Source organism: Gossypium arboreum, chromosome 5 (assembly GCF_025698485.1).
Source record: "Gossypium arboreum isolate Shixiya-1 chromosome 5, ASM2569848v2, whole genome shotgun sequence".
NCBI lineage: Eukaryota > Viridiplantae > Streptophyta > Magnoliopsida > Malvales > Malvaceae > Gossypium > Gossypium arboreum.
In genome coordinates, this window is record NC_069074.1 from 66,056,859 (window position 1) to 66,074,498 (window position 17,640).

The window sequence follows — 17,640 nt, forward strand, 5'->3', positions numbered from 1 at the left end:
CAATGGCAGTTCGGATACAAAGTCCATTGTGACTCGATCCCATTTCCACTCGGGTATCGTGATCGGCTGAAGTAATCCTGAAGGCACTTGATGTTCCGCTTTCACTTGTTGACATATTAAACACCTCGAAACGACGTCGGAGATGTCTCGTTTCATACCATGCCACCAAAACCGACGTTTCAAATCATTGTACATTTCCGTACTCCCCGGGTGGATTGCCATTCGGCTACAATGGGCTTCTTTCAGAATTATCGAAATATGTTCCGAATTCTTTGGAACACACAGACGATTTCTCAACCTCAAACAATCGTCATCATCGATTTGAAACTCCGATTCCTTGTTCGGAACACACTCAGCCCGTTTTGCAACCAGCTCATCGTCGACTTTCTGAGCTTCACGAATTTGACGTATCAATAATGGTTTGGCTTTCAATTCAGCTACTAACACATTGTCGGATCGAACGGACAAGTGCACGTTCATCGCTCGTAAAGCTAATAATGATTTACGACTCAAGGCATCCACAACCACATTCGCCTTTCCCGGGTGATAGTCAAAGACCAGCTCATAATCCTTTAACAGCTCGAGCCAACGTCTTTATCGCAAATTTAAGTCTCTTTGAGTCATCAAATACTTGAGACTTTTATGATCCGAATACACATGGCACTTCTCACCAAATAAGTAATGTCGCCATATCTTTAAGGCGAATACGATGGCGACCAATTCGAGACCATGGGTCGGATAATTTTTCTCATGTGGCTTTAATTGCCTCGACGATAGGCCACAACTCGACCTTCTTGCATCAATACGCAACCTAACCCAAGTAGGGAGGCGTCACTATAGATGACAAACTCTTTGCCGATTCGGGTTGTACTAGAATTGGGGCTTCATCAAATAAGTTTTCATTGATCGAAACTTTTCGACATTTCTCCGTCCATTCAAACTTAACATCCTTTTGGAGTAGCCGTCATTGGCGTGGCTATCGTTGAGAAACCTTTTACAAATCGTCGGTAATAACTAAGCAAGCCCCAAAAGCTTGAACCTCGTAATATTTCTGAGGCTTCCTATTAAGTATGGCTGAAATTTTGTTCGTCGACTCGAATACCCGTCTGAGATACCACAAGTCGAGTACTCCACCAATAGTAGGCGGAATCGCGTAGCAAGGAGATAGTACACTTTAACCATTCATCGGTGTACATGATAGCTCATCGAGCACCGGATAGTGTTGTCCAACCAAAATTCAGCTTGCTCGGCATCGTCATTATCCGTAGCTTTAAATTCAGTGGCCCCATGTTTTCAATTTCGTCGATGGGGCTTACTTGACCTTATTTGGTCGGTTACAGAGGTATTGTAGGTGCGGGGTTGCATTAGTCGGGAATTGAGGTTGTGGAACAGCCGTGTTAGTTCGAATGTATTGGTTGAGCCAATCATTCATCACACTATAAAAGGCTTGCCTAGCCTCATCATTCGGATTGCTAGCCATAAGTTGAGAGTCCGCCGGCGCTATCCCTTGCGGAGCAAGCCGCACTCTCTACATCATCGCTATTGCTCGGTTGGGATCGGGATCCATTGCTATAAACAAACACAAATTGATTGTCGAAATCACCACACTATCAATTTATCACTTAATGGCATGTATAGCTAGACCCCAAACATATCACGGTAGTCCTAGGATCGACTAAACCGTAGCTCGATACCAATAAAATTGTAACACCCGAACCCGAAACCGTTGCGATTGTCGGACACGAGGGGTTAACAAATAAAACCACTTATGGCACCAACCAATTTGACATTCCGTGCAAGCTGGAAAACTGCATCGCTGTCGCCTTAAAAGAATATCTCGAGTTTCACAACTCGGAAACTGATTCCGTAAATTTTCCCTGAATTTAGACTCATATATCCATCCATGGATTTATTTCTAGAATTTTTGGTTGGGCCAATTGGTACATTTTATTAGTTAAAGTCACCCATGCTACAGGGGTCGACTACACTGACGTTCGTACGTTACAACTTGAATATCTCTCTGTACAGGGTTTCAATACTGATGCCGTTTGTTTCTAATGAAACTAGACTCAAAAAGGAATCTGCACATATGAGGCATGACTTCTAATTCATTCTGGATAATTTATGGTAAATTTTCAAAGTCGTGACAGGGGACCCAAAAAAAATTCTGGCCCTGTCTCACGAGTACTTTAATATCTCTCGGTATACTGTTCATATGATCGTTTCGTTACTTTCATATGAAAATAGACTCGTCAAGGTTCGATCACATAATTTATTCACTATTTAACACCGTTCCTACAAATTTTGGTGATTTTCCACATCCACGTCACTGCAGCTGGCAGCATCTGTTTTTAAGGTAGGCTTTACCTATATTGTAGTTCCCATGAACCAACTATAGTCTAGTCATACTTAGGTCCACATATGATCATATTTAGCCATTCCAATGGCTGATCATGTGACCAACTCTCTCATTCCAAACCATAATCACATCATGAAACCAAATATAATTACAAACCACAAATGGTCTAATTCCATACTCCACTATTACTAACTATTTTCGCATGGCCGTACACATATACATCACAAGTACTTAAAAACAACCGAGGGTAGTCCTATACATGCCATATCCAAAACTCAACTAAAGGAGTACCAAAAAGGGCTTCGATAGTGTGGTTGACTTCAACTTCTATGATCCCGAATCCGATCGCTAACGAGCAAAATCTATAAACAGAGAAACAAAGAAACGGAGTAAGCAATTTATGCTTAGTAAGTTTCGAGCCATAATATACACACAACCAAAGCATAGCATTCAAGTAGCTAAACAATAATTCATATGCACAATTTCTCAAAGACATGCTTACTTCACAATCCCAACTCTTATATTCATACACAAATAACGGCCTAGTTAATGCCGATAGCTCATTTATCATTAGAGCGAATATTCATACGCACTTACTCATAGTGTGCAAAGCACACACAAAACATACCTTGTTGTTGGGAATTTCACAAGTGCATTAACTGAAAATTTTCCAGCAGCTTATAAATTTCAAATCACATACCTTGGAGTTTATCCGGATATAGCTACTGTTCAAAACACCTTGGGACATAGCCGGTTATGGTAACCCGCACAAATGCCTTCGGACTTAACCGGATATCACAACTCGCACAATTGCCTTAGGGCTTAGCCGGATATCATAGCTCGTACAATTGCCTTCGGCTTAGCCCGATATCTGGTCGCACAATTGCCTTCGCTTAGCCCGGATATCACAATTCGCACATTCATTCACATCTTTGTTTCAATTTCATAACAAACTTTTATGCACATTTTACTTAATCAAAATATCATTTCGGCTCAATGGCCATATACAAGGGCACAATTTCGATTGCTTATTACTTCATTCAATCGAATCAAAATCTAAGTTTCGATACTCGAAAACTTACCTCGGATGTTGTCGAACGATTCGATGGCTATTCGACTACTTTTTCCCGCCCTTTATCGGATTTGGTCCCCTTTGCTCTTGAGCTTAATTTAACAAATAATTTGATTCAATCATTTGAGTATCGAAAAGAAGAACTCAAGGCACTTAGCCCACATATATTCACTAGACATTAAATTCACATAAGTACGAATTCATGAATCGACTCAACACACAAAGCCTTCAACATGCTTACTCATGGCGAACAACACAACCTCTTAGGTACTCATTCATGGCCGATTATGCATGTTGATGTTGAGGCCAATTACATGTTTAACACCACACATGAATGGCACACATTTTACTAGCTAATGCTTTACATATTGTAGCTCAATACTTATAATATAGCATCAAGCACTCATATGGCCGATTATACTTAGTCATTCTTGCACCAAATCAACAATAAATTCCAAGATTTTCACATCATATGTGTACTAGGCCGAATGTACTTGCAATTTCACAACCATTCTTCAACATTTTCTTCTTTAAACAAACATATTTATCACTTACTTCATAACCAAAACATCATGTGCAAACATATACACACATATAGGTGCAAGGTCAATCTCAAGGGGTTCATACCCATCCAAACACAAATTTTACCAATCAAGTAACAAGCATAAATCATGCTCATGAATGCACCATGGCGAATACATCACAACCATACCCTTTTAACTTTGGTCATGGTTAAACAAAGAATTCAATGTCCTACTCAAGAATACTAAAAGAAATTTCAAGAGTAGTCAATCCTTCATTACATGCATCATCAACAAGCTTCACATTTAGCATGCAATGGCTTTAACACAATATCAACCTTGGCCAAACACCATTTTCATGGCATAACAAGGATTTGAACCATGGCTAACATGCACATCAAGTTAGCAACCAAAACAAGCATGAATCTCATGACACAACCTCAAACATACCTTAATCTTGATGCAAGTATGACCAAATCTCCTTCTAGTTCTCTTCCAAGCCAAGCATGAAGCAAAACTCCTATCTTCTCCCTTAGTATTTTCGGCCAAGAAGGAAAGAACAAGGATGAACAAATTTTTTCTTGTTTTTTCTTCCACATACACTGCAATGGGGGGAAATGCCACACTCACACACATTTTTTCTCTTCTCTTCCCACAACTTAATTATTAAATCATTTCCCTCATCATCCATTAACAAAACATGTTTCAACATGTTTTCTTTGCCCATAACCCTTGTCATGGCCGCCACTAAGCTTCCTTTTGGGGAAATTTGACATGCAAATCCCTTATTTTTGCATGCATGATTAACTAGTCATCACACATTCCCCCATCATACTTTCAAAGTTTACTACTAGGTCCTTTCTAGTGAAATTCACCTTTATAACACTAAATCGAATCATAAAAAATGCCACACACAAATTAACACATATCATAGGCATTAAAATAAATTTTAAATTATTTTTATGCCTCGATTTTGTGGTCCCGAAACCACATCCCACTAGGGTCAATTTTGGGTTGTCACAAGAGGGCTTTAATAGGATTGCTCGTCTAAGCTATATTCTTTCCGCAACATATGCAGGACCATATTCAATACAAGAAATCATATATATACATCGAAATTCATTATTCAAACGAAACTTAACATTTTTCAGACTTGATTGAATATGTGATTATTTTGTTTATTTATAACATTTATATAATTCATACAATCACATACCACATTCAATTCAAGCATGAAAATAAACACAATTTAGTTACACGAACTTACCTCGACACTTGTTTGTATATGAAAACCTATTAATCCGAAACTTTTTCTTTTCCTCGATCTAGGTTCGAATTTGAGTTGTATGGATCTATATAAATGAATTTAATCATCAATTTATCACATTTCATATTCAATGGGTTCAATTTACACCCTAGGCAAAGTAACCATTTTGCCCCTATAATTTTCATAAATTTCAATTTCGTCCCTAAGCTTGCAATTTAATCCTTATTCCAAGCCTAACTGATTTTTACATGTCTTAATAACAGTCGATAAATTTCTTAAAAATCAAAATTTTTCCATGGGTTTTAGAATTTTTCAATTTGGTCCCTAAATCATAATTTCATAAAAATTCTCTTTGTAAAAGTTGTTTATCTATCAACAACCTTTCATTTCCTACCATAAATTTCAAAATTTTAGCATATTCATCCATGACAGAACTTTTTTACTTTGGTAATTTTTCAAATTAATCCCCAAAATAGATAGATTAGACTATCTCGATCTCAAAATTATAAAAATTACTAAAATCGAGACAAGCAAGCATACCTAATTAAGCTTGATTAGTTTCCTTTCTCTCTCCTAGGTCTTCCATGCAAATTTTGGGGAAAATGATGAAAAGTAAGATGATATTTTCTATTATCAACTTTTAATTATTTTGATTTCCAATTTAGTCCTTAGCCTTTTTTAATTTTTCCAAGGATGAATCACCAAAAATAACTACTAACTTTTCTTTAATGGTATAATTACCATTTAAGGGCCTTAAGTTTTGAATTCCAAAACTATTTGATCCTTCTAACTGTTAGAATTCAACTTTTTCATTTTATGCAATTTGGTCATTTCTATAATTAAACACATAATCGGTAAAATTTTCTTATCAGAATTTCATATAACATTCCTATCATAATACGGACCATGCAATAATATTAAAATAAATTTTCTTTCTGACTCGAATTTGTGGTCCTGAAACCATTGCTCCAATTTCATTGAAAATGGGTTGTTACAACTCTCCCCCTTTAGAATTTTCGTCCTCGAAAATCTTAATAGTAAAGAGGTTTTGGAATTGCTTCTTCATGGTATCCTCCGGTTCCCAGGTAGCTTCTTTAATACCAAGTTGTTGCCAGAGAACTTTTACCAATGCTACCTTTTTATTTCTTAATTCTTTTGTTTAACATGTTAGGATTTTGATCAGTTCCTCACTGTAAGTCATATTAGGCTGAATCTCAACTTCTATTGGAGAAATTACATGTGAAGGATCCAACCGATATCATCGCAACATAGACACATGAAAAACATTATGAATTCCATCAAGCTCTGGTGGTAATGCTAATCAGTACGCAACAGGTCTGATTCTTTTTGTTATTTCATATGGCCCAATGAACCATGGACTCAGTTTTCCTTTAAGGCCAAACCGGAGGACTTTCTTCCAATGTGATACTTTTAAGAATACCTTATCGCCAATTTGAAACTCTATTTCTTTTCATTTAAGATCAGCATAAGACTTTTGACGATCTGAGGTTGCTTTCAAACTGTCCTGAATCACTTTCACTTTTTCTTCAGTTTCATAGAATAAGTCAACTCTGTGTATCTTTTTCTTACTGAGCTCTGTCTAATATAATGGAGTTCTACATTTATGACCATATAGAGCCTCATATGGTGCCATTTTAATACTGGACTAGTAACTGTTATTGTAAGCAAATTCAATTAAAGGCATATATTTTTCCCAGTTACCTTTAAATTCTAGCAGACAACACCGAAGCATATCTTCCAAAATCTGTATAACACGTTTGGATTGTCCATCAGTCTGAAGATGGAATGCAGTGCTGAAATGTAATCGTGTATCCAGAGCTTCTTGCAATTTGTTCCAGAATCAGGACATAAATCAAGGATCTCTATCTGAAATAATGGAGATAGGCACTCCATGGAATCTAACAATCTCAGAAACATATAATTCAACCAATATTTTCAAGGAATAATCCATACCTACCAGAATAAAGTGTGCAGGCTTTGTCAACTGGTCGACAATTACCCAAATAACATCTTTCTTCTTCGGAGACAGGGTAATCCCAATACAAAGTCCATGGTAACTATTTCCAACTTACATTCCGGAATCATAACTGGCTATAATAATCCCGATGACACCTGGTGTTCAGCTTTTACTTGCTGACAAATCAAACATTTAGATACAAATTCAAAAATATCCTGTTTCATTCCTGGCCACCAGTACATCTTTTTCAAATTATTATACATTTTATTACTACCAGGATGAATAGACATGTTACCATTATGAGCTTTATGTGAAATCTTCTGTACCAATTTCGAAGTCTTCGGTACACATATTCTATCTCTGAATAACAGACAATCATCAGACCTAGTCTAAAATTTTGAATCAGAAGTCGACTCACACTATATCCGTTTTGCTTGTAACTCATTATCATCTTTTTGAGCTTCAAAAATCTGTTGCAGAAATGTGGGTTTAGCTTTTAACAAGCTATAATTAAACCATCATCATATAATGATAACCGAGTATTCATCGCTCGTAAGGAAAATAAAAACTTTCTGCTTAGGGCATCAGCAACCACATTAGCTTTTCCCGTATTATAATTAATAACAAGATCATAATCTTTCAACAATTGTATACTGGAAGACTAAGTCTTCCTTGCTAAATTTAGCATGGAAGTTTCATTGATTCCTTCTACCCTTGGTTTCCGTCCCTTGGTGTGAGGAAGAATGAGTCTTCTTGTTATTTTTAACAATGAGGCTAGCTTTGTTCTCTCCTTGTTTGGCTAGCCAACATGTGGTAAATTTGTGCTAATCTTTGACTGCTATTTTTAGCAGTTGATGGGCAGTTGAAGGCTTAATTCAAGGGATATTGCAATTTTATTTGGAAAAATATAAGGTTAAATCTGCTATATATGGGAGTTGAATGGTTGGTTAGGGACTACTAATTTAAGTAGTGGATAATTGCCAATTTATTTTTCTATTAAAATTAGGAAAATGAAATTGGTTTAAGGCCTACTATTTAGGCAATACTGGACCTCCTTGGAATTTATACTAGATCATTACCACTTTGAAATCGATATGGCTAAAATATTAATCTTTCAACTTGTATTTGTCTAAGAACCAAATACAACAAAAAATCTACCATGCTTTCCCTTAGCCCAATTAATCCCAAAAAATAACAAAATAACATGTATTTAACATAAAATTCACAAACTTAACACATCCTTATGGAAATAATAAAACATTATGAAAATAAGTATAAAACCAAAAAAGGTTTTATATTTTTACTTTTAATTAGCATAATTTATATATAAAAGAGTGTTGAAATATGTAAATATTTTGGACTTCACAATGATCAAGTTTTTCTAAGCGTGTCATCGTAGAGGAAAGTACTGAGATTTAGGTGGAAAGGCAAGTTGAGCCTAAGGTTCATTGGGTTGTATAGGATCCTTAGGAGGATTGGACCAGTAGCATATCAGTTGGAGTTACCTCCTAAGCTAAACCAAATCCATGATGTGTTTTATGTTTCTATGCTATGGAGATACCAATCTAAACCGTCACATGTTATTCTGGTTGAAGAGATAGAGGTGAGACCGAATTTGTCTTATTAGGAGGAGATTGTACAAATTCTAGATCGAGAGGAAATGATTTTAAGCAGAAAGCAGATATCGTTGGTTAAGGTGTTATGGAAAAATCATGGTAGTGAAGAAGCTACTTGGGAGCCGGAAAACTTAATGCGGTGATAATATCCTCATCTGTTTGGATCAGGTAAATTTTGAGGATGAAATTTCTTTTAAGGAGGAGAGAGTTGTCACGCTGCAAAGTGTGGATAAAATTTTTCGAGATTAAATTAATAAATGTTGAATTTATTATATTTTTTTCTTTTTAGCCGTGTAATTTGGGCCTCTATTTGAAACTTTCTAATAATGGCTTCTAAAAACCCAATTTCCCTCCTCATCTATTTTCTCCATGTGATGCATATCGTAGGGTTAAAACCCTTGGGTACTGCTCAACCTAGTACTAGAGCACACTATTCTTGTCTGGCCACCCTTTTCAGTTTTTTCCCTAGTCTTGTGCCACCCCTAACCTTAAAATTTTTAGCTCTTCTCCTCCAGTCTCTCTAGCGTCACATCTCACCTCTCTCCCTCACTTCGCATCACTTTTTTCCCTAAATTTCCTAGAGTCACCCCCATTCTTCTTCTCACCCTTTTCTTTTCTTTCTTTATTTTACCTAGCCGCCACATCTTGCCCCTTTAATTGTTGGTCTCCAATTATTTTCCCTTGTTCTCACAACATCTACAGCCTTTTTGGTTTGTCGTTTACCTCACTTTTCCCCATGTTATCATCGCACCTTTCATTACTCCATGGGCTGTCGATTTTCTTTCTTCCCTTGTTGAATTTATTTGCTCATTTGAAACATTATTGGTGTTAGATCCTGTAACAGCCCGATTTTGGGCCCAGTCGAAATAGTGGTTTCGGGACCACTAATTCGAGGATGGAGAAATTATTTTTAATACTATTTTATGTGTTGTGGCATGGTTATATGAGAGTATGAAAATTTTGGTGAATTAGTTTTAGCGATTTCATGCTTAATTGTGAAAAAAGGACTAAATCGCATAAAGTGCAAAAGTCCTATTTTGATGCTAAGGGTGTTAAATAGCTAGAGAACCAAAATTGGGGGTCTTTAAAGGGAAAATAAACCCTTGGACAAGTGATGGCCGACCATAGGAGACAAAAGATAGAGAAAGTCAAGATTAGGTGGAAATTTGGTAATTTATTTGACCAAATTTCCATAAAATAAAGAGAAAAGATATCATTTTTTCCCTATCTCCTTCTCCACCAAAAATTCAGCCATTGTAAGGGTTTTTGAGCTTCAAAAATTTCAGCCACCCTCTACTCTTGCAAGTAAGTTACTTTAATGGCTTTTCTTGAAAATTTTTACATTTTTAGAACCCTTGTAGCATAAGCTTTCTAACAAGGGACTATTTTGTTAAATGGTTGAAAGTTTAGGGTTTTACCATGAGAGTGTTCATGTTTTTTTCTAAAATTTTATGGAAGAAAATGAATCATAGTTATGAAATAAAAAACTTTTGTGAAGGGACTTCTCATGAAAACACTAAAAGGACTATTTTGTAAATTTTGTAAAATAGATAGAAATGTTGTGAAATATTGGAAATTTAGGGTTGTCATAAGAGAGATAAAGGGCTGGTTAGGATTGAATAATAAGGAAACTCGATAAAAATTGATTTTCGTGGCCTAGGGGAAAAATGGTCATTTTGTAAAAGTCTAGGGGAAAAATGGTCATTTTGCCCAAATCATAAATTATTGAGTATTTAGATTTAATTGATGATTAAATGACTAAATGTTTTCATTTTAGATCAATAAATGCAAAATCTGAACCTAGATCAGGGGAAGGCCAAGCAAGTAGATTAAATCAACTAGTCGCCACATTTTCAATACCGAGGTAAGTTGTATGCTAATAATGCAACTATATATTTATGATGTATAATTGAGTTGATATGGCGTAAATTGTCTTGATTTTGAATATGAGAATATACGTTGAGAAATTCACGTAGTAAAGACTTTCGTTGAACATTTGGAATAGACTTGGATATTTGTACCGTGATAATGGGTGATATGTGTGCTAGTATAAGACATGTCTGGGACATGCATCAGCCACAACATGAGAGCTAGTTAAGACATGTCTGGGACATGCATCGGCCTTGAGATATTTAAGCCAGTGTAAGACATATCTGGGACATGCATCGGCATTAAGACGAGAGCTAGTGTAAGACATGTCTGGGACATAGCGTTAGCTTGTGGTGTGTCAGTGTAAGACCTGTCTGGGACATGGCATCGACACCGATAGATGAGAGCCAGTGTAAGACCTGTCTGGGACATGGCATCGGCCTCACTATATGAAAGCCAGTGTAAGACCATGTCTGGGACATGGCATCGGCATCTTAACTCATGCTAGGGCTATTGAGTATCTAGTAGTATTCCAAATGGTTCAACAAAAACATTTATGATTTATATCGAAATGAGAAAAGTTATGATCATGTGATGAGTGGTACAGGTACCTAATTAAAATGTATGAGATATGTGACAGCCTTAAAACGACCCTAGTCGGAATGTGGTTTCGGGACCACAAAACCGAGGCATAAAAATAATTTAATATTCATTTTGATGCCTATAATATGTGTTAATTCGTGTGTGACATTTTTGATGTTTTGATTTAGAGTTATAAATGTGAATTTCACTAAAAAGGACCTAGTAGTAAACTTTGAAAGTAGGATAGGGAAATGTGTGATGACTAATTGAATCATGCATGCAAAACAATGGTTTTACATGTCAAATACCCCTTCTTTTTATAAGTGGTGGCCGGCCATGATGGTCACATATATATAATATGTATTAAATCTTAATTAAATGACTATTATTTTATGCAAAAGAAAGGAAATAAATAAAAGAAAGAAAAAAAAAAGGGTAATGAAAACAAAGCTTGTATCCTTGGTTCTAGCTTAGTCGAAACTTAAAGGAAGAAAGGGATATAGCATTCGGTTGTCTTAAGCTCAAAACAAGGTTAGTAATTCATGTTAGATTTTGGAATTTTAGCTTAATTTAAGTTAATTACTAAGTTCTTTAATTAGCCTATGTTAAAATTTTGGACTTGGGTGGTGAATGAAGCATTCGGCCATGGTTGTTAGTGAAGAAATTTGATTACCTTCTTCATGTTTTAATGAGTAAATGTGATATGGGTGTTAAGCGGAATGATGTTTAAGTACGAATGTGTTTGGATGGATGTGCTTATGAGTATGACTTGAGATAAAATGGTGGTAATGTTGTATACACTTGATAAGTATGTTAGATGGTTTGAGATTTGAACTAGTTATCAAGTTCTTTAGGTAGCCCATGCTAGGAATTTTGATTTTGGCATGACTAGGACTTTCGCCATAGTAGCTATTGAGGGTTTAGGTTTGTGATTCATGTTAAATTGGATGATAGGAAGAAAATCGGCTTGTGTATGTGTAGTTGCGAATGTATCATGAAGTAAATAAAATGCTAAATGCGCATTATGTGCTTATACGTATAATCGGCTAGGAGGTTTGATATGAAGCTTTGATAAGTTTGAGAGATGAATGACCGAATGAGCAATAGGTTATGTATGGATGAATTTTATGCATATGTTTGTGTGTAGCATTAGTAATTTAATGGCATTCGACATTGTTTAACTAAAATTTGAAATGAATGCTTGGAAGATTAAATAGGTCGCTCTAATGACCAAATATGCTAAAAGCTAAAATATGGACAAATGATACAAATGAATTGGTTTTTGAATTGTATATGGTAGCCGTATGTATGTGTTTGATTGAGAAGTAAATTTGTTTGAATTAGCTCAAGAGCTTAGAGGACCAAAGTTGGATAAAGGGAAGGAAAAATGATCGAATAGCCGTTAAATCGTTCGACAACATCCGAGGTAAGTCTTGAGTAATGACCCTACTTGAATTATATTGAAATGATTTGTCATATTATGGCGGATAGCCGAATGTGCGTAAGGACTACGTTATAAAGTCAATTGAAATCATGCTCTTTGTGTGTGGCTATTGAGCCGAAATTGGAAAGGTTTGATAAATGTTTTGTGTTTGAGCCTTAGTAACTGAAAATGAAATATGGATGTATCATGATTATTGATATATGTGTGCATGAGCATTTGAATGATACCGGGCTAAGTCCCAAGGCATTTATGCTAGTGATTATATCCGGCTAAGACCAAGGCATTTGTGTGAGTTGTTATATCCGGGCTAAAACCGAAGGCATTCGTATGAAGTTGTTATATCCGGCTAAGACCAAGGCATTTGTGCGAGTTGTTATATCCGGATAAGACCGAAGGCATTTGTGCGAAGTTGCTATACCGGGTTAAGACCAAGGCAATTGTGCTTGTGGTTATATCCGCTAAATTCAAGAAACTTGGTTTGAAGGTGAGCGTTTTGTGCTGTAATAAATTCAATTAATACGCTCGAAAAAACCAAACGATAAGGTATGTTTGCATGTGCATCGGAAAAGTCGATTCGTTTGAAATAGTATTCGTTCAATCGACTAACGAACTTTCGGCTCTTAGATAGGTTGATACCTTGTGTGTGTATATGTTGATGAAGTGTGAAGTAAGTATGATTATGAGAATGTGTATTAATAAAGTGATTCATTTAGCTATGTGAATGTAATACTTTAGTCAAAGCCAATTTCATTACTTGAAACTTACTAAGCATTAAAATGCTTACCCCGTTGCTTTGGCTCTTTGTTTTCTAGATTTTGTTCGTTAGCTATCGGATTCGGGATCATCGAAGTCGAAGTCATCCACACTATCAAAGCCCTTTTGGTACTCTTTTAGTTGAACTCTGGATATGGCATGTATAGGACTACCCTTTGTTGTTTCTCAAGTACTTTTTGTGATGTATGTGTGTATAGCCATGCGAAAATGGCTCGTAGAAGTGGAGCATGGCATTAGACCATTTGTGTTTATGTATATATATATATATATGGTTTCATGATGTGACTATGGACTGGAATGGAAGTGTTGGGCAAATGATCAGCCATTGGAATGGCTAAATATGATCATATGTGGACCTATGTATGACAAAACTCTAGTTGGTCCATGGAAACCACGAAATAGGTAAAGTTTACCTTGAAAACAGATGCTGATAGCAGCGGTGGTGTGAATTTGAAAAATCACTAAAATTTGTAGGAATGGAATTAAATAGTGAATAAATTATGTAATCGAACCTTGATGAATCTATTTTCATATGAAAGTAACGAAACGATCATATGAACAGTATATTAAGAGATATTAAAGTTCTCGTGAAACAGGGCCAGAACGGTTTCTGGATCCCCTGTTTCGACTTTGAAAATTTACCATAAATTATACAGAGACAATTAGAAGTAATGCCTTATATTTATAGATTTACCTTTGAGTCTAGTTTCATTAGAAACAAACGGCATGAGTATTGAAGCTCTGTACAGGGAGATATCCAAGTCGTAATACATGAAGGTCAGAGTAGTCGAACCCAGAATCAGGGGAGAATTTAACTAATAAACTGTACCAATTGGCCCGACCAAAAATCCTAGAAATAAATCCACAGATGGATATATGAGTCAGTTTTCGAGTTTTGGAACTCGAGATATGATTTTTAAGGCGACAGTGACACATTTAGCCAGCCTGTCTGGAATTTTTTTTAAACAAAGTAATTAAGTCTGTTAGCACCTCGCGTTCGACTCCGGCAGCAGTCTCGGGTACGGGGTGTTACAAGATATAGGCTCAATGTATGCAATATGAGTTGTACTAGATATTGATGAGTAAATTGTACTTATGTTATTTATGGTATTCATGAATAAACTATGAAAGGTTATGATCATATTGCTTTATGATAAGTAGTTGTTGTTTATTTTCATGCAACTTACAAAGCTTTATGCTTACCCCCTCTATTTTCCATTTTCTTATAGTGCCGCCTAATTAGCTCGAGGATCATCAGACGTCGGAGGCATCAATCACACTATCATCCATAGCACTTAGCATAGTTACATTTTTTATTTTGATTATGGCGTGCATAGGACCTTGACTTTCGAGTTTTGTGTTATTGTTAATAGGCTAAATGTGTTGGCTTACTTTAGTATTTGATTCATTTTGTAGAAGGCCATAGAAAATGGCTAATATTGAAAGTTTATATATGAACGCAAGATAGTCTTTCATGAATTTGAAATTGTTGGCATGGTTGAATATATGTTATGTATATAGGTCTTAATGATAAACTGTAATTTATACATATTTTTATCCAATGCTTAACACATTTATGGATGATTTTTCTTTAGATTTGGTGAATTTGATGCTTCTAATCCCTTAATTTCATGTTTTATACATAGGTGAGCACAGGAGAGTAAAAAAAAGAGAAACGGGACGAAAACGGAGAAAATGGGCCACCGTGGGAAATCAACACGGCCTAGCCTTCCTTACACGGGCAGACCACACGCCCATATAATGTCAACAGGCTCTAACATGGCTTGGACCTCCTTACACGGGCAGACCACACGGCCGTGTCTTGTTAGCAGAATCGAGCACGACTTACACGGGTAGATCACACGCCCGTGCCTATTTAACAGCCTTAAACACGGATTGAAGAAATCGCATACGGGCATGTCACACGGGTGTGTCCCTGTCGAGCCCAAGTCTAATTCTAGACAGAAAAGGGCACTCTTTAGGGCTTTTAGGCATTCTAAAGCCTATTTAAACACACTATAGGAGGATTAGATAGAGAGACACGGAGTAGGAGGCAAGGAATTACTCAAGGAAAGCTGATTGATCCATCTCAGAAGCCAAATTCATCATCAAGACTGAAGATCTCCCTTCAATTTCCTTCAGGAGTTTTGGGTTTTCTTTATGTTTTGTTATTTTTATTCTTTTGAGATGTTTTCTTTCATAATTATGAACTAAAACCCATAAATAACTAAGGGGAATGAAACCTAAGACAGATCTTGTTATTATTATCTGAATTGTATGATAAATATTTGACTTGTTCTTAATTATGTGTTCTTAATTCTTGTTTTAATATTCCAGGATATTGATTCAAGTTAATACACTTATTCAGAGGAGCAAAAGTCCCTGTCTAAGAGTAAATTTGTCGTAATTAAGCGGAGTTGATTGCACGCCTAAAGATAGGGTGACAAGATTTTGCCGGATTAGGGTGAAACCTAATAAGGGAGTCCATAGATCGAGTTAATGCAGCACTAGGGTGTTAATTAGAAAGAGATTTCAATTAATCAACCTAGGGTTAGACGTTATTAGTCTCGAGAGAGATAAAAATATAACTTAGGGATTTCTACGAATCAAGTCAAATTAATAAATCGTCTAATTCAGAGTCAAATAACAAGTGAAGTCTAGGTGGATTTTTCCTTGGGTATTGTCTTAATTAATCGAGTTTTCCCAGAAGCTTTTCTTGAATTTTCTCTCTGTGCACCCTTAACTTAGTTAATTAGTTTAGATAAACAAATCCCTTAATTTTTAGGCTAGATAATAAAAAGGAAGTAATTACTAATATTCTTGGTTCCTTTGGGTTCGACAACCTAGTCTTGCTAAAGCTATACTGCTGTTCGATGGGTACACTTGCCTTCATCGTAATAATAGTTAGTTTCAAGAACGGTCAATTATAAATTTTTTTAAAACTTATCATGCACATCAAGTTTTTGGCCGCTTGTTGGGGAACTAGGATATTAGGAACACTCGATTTTTATTACTTTAGCCATTTTACTTTTATTGCAATTTAAAATTTTATTTTCTTTTCTAGTTTTTCTTTTATTTGCTTCTGGCAAGTTTTTATAGTGTATGACTAGAAGAAACCCGTCGATACCATTATTTTTTGATAGTGAGATCGATTGCATAGCTCGTAGAAACTGAAGAGAAATAAGGCGAAGCCTAAAATACACAGAGGAAGAGAAAGAGGACGATATTTCCACCACAACTGAGGAGATGGCTGAAAATCAAGACAACTTGCTACCTCCTGCAATTGCTGCTAATCCAGTAAATCAGAATCCTGCTCTGCGGACTATGTATAATTATGTTAAACTAAATTTAACAGGAACTGAGACAAGAATAGTTAGACCTACTATTGCTGCAAATAGTTTTGAACTGAAACCTAACACATTTCAAATGATACAGTAGTTTGTTCAGTTTGATGGTTTGCAGGATGAAGGCCCAAACAAGCACTTTGCAAATTTTTTGGAGTTTTGCGATACATTTAAAATCAATGGCGTTTCTGACAAAACCATACTCCTTCAGTTGTTTCCCTTTTATTAAGGAATAAGGATAAACAGTGGCTGAACTCATTACCACGAGGGTCAATCACTACTTGGGAACAAATGACCGAAAAGTTTTTACTGAAATATTTTCTGCCGAAAAAAAGGCTAAGCTGAGGAATGACATCTCTTCTTTTGTGCAGATGGATCTAGAAACACTCTATGATGCATGGGAGAGATACAAGGATCTTTTGAGAAGATGCCCTCACCATGGGTTACCACTTTGGCTACAGGTTTAAACATTTTACAATAGCGTGAACCCCTCAACGAGGCAACTTATCGACACAGTCGCTGGTGGAACTTTGAATAACAAAGCACCTGAAGTGGCTTACGAATTTATTGAGGAGATGTCACTGAATAACTATCAATGGCAAGTTATGAGGACAAAGCCGACGAAAGCAGCCGGTGTTTTCAACCTCAATGCGGTTACTATGCTATTTAACCAGGTAAAACTCTTGAATAAAAATTTGACGATTTGTGTGGTTCTATTCAAGTACATCTAATGATGAGGTGCGACTCAAATGGAGGGGGAGCATGCACAGAATATCAACCCTTCAACCCTAGCATCAAGGAGGAACAAGTCCAA

The 17,640-nt window shown here is 36.2% G+C and overlaps 1 non-coding gene across 1 annotated transcript; it reads right to left on the minus strand.

The window, feature by feature from the left end:
• Window positions 1-17,164: 17,164 nt before the first annotated feature.
• Window positions 17,165-17,271, minus strand: LOC128293509 (small nucleolar RNA R71). The gene has a single exon (XR_008283690.1). It is a non-coding gene; the product is annotated as a small nucleolar RNA R71 (small nucleolar RNA).
• Between the last annotated feature and the right edge of the window lie 369 nt (window positions 17,272-17,640).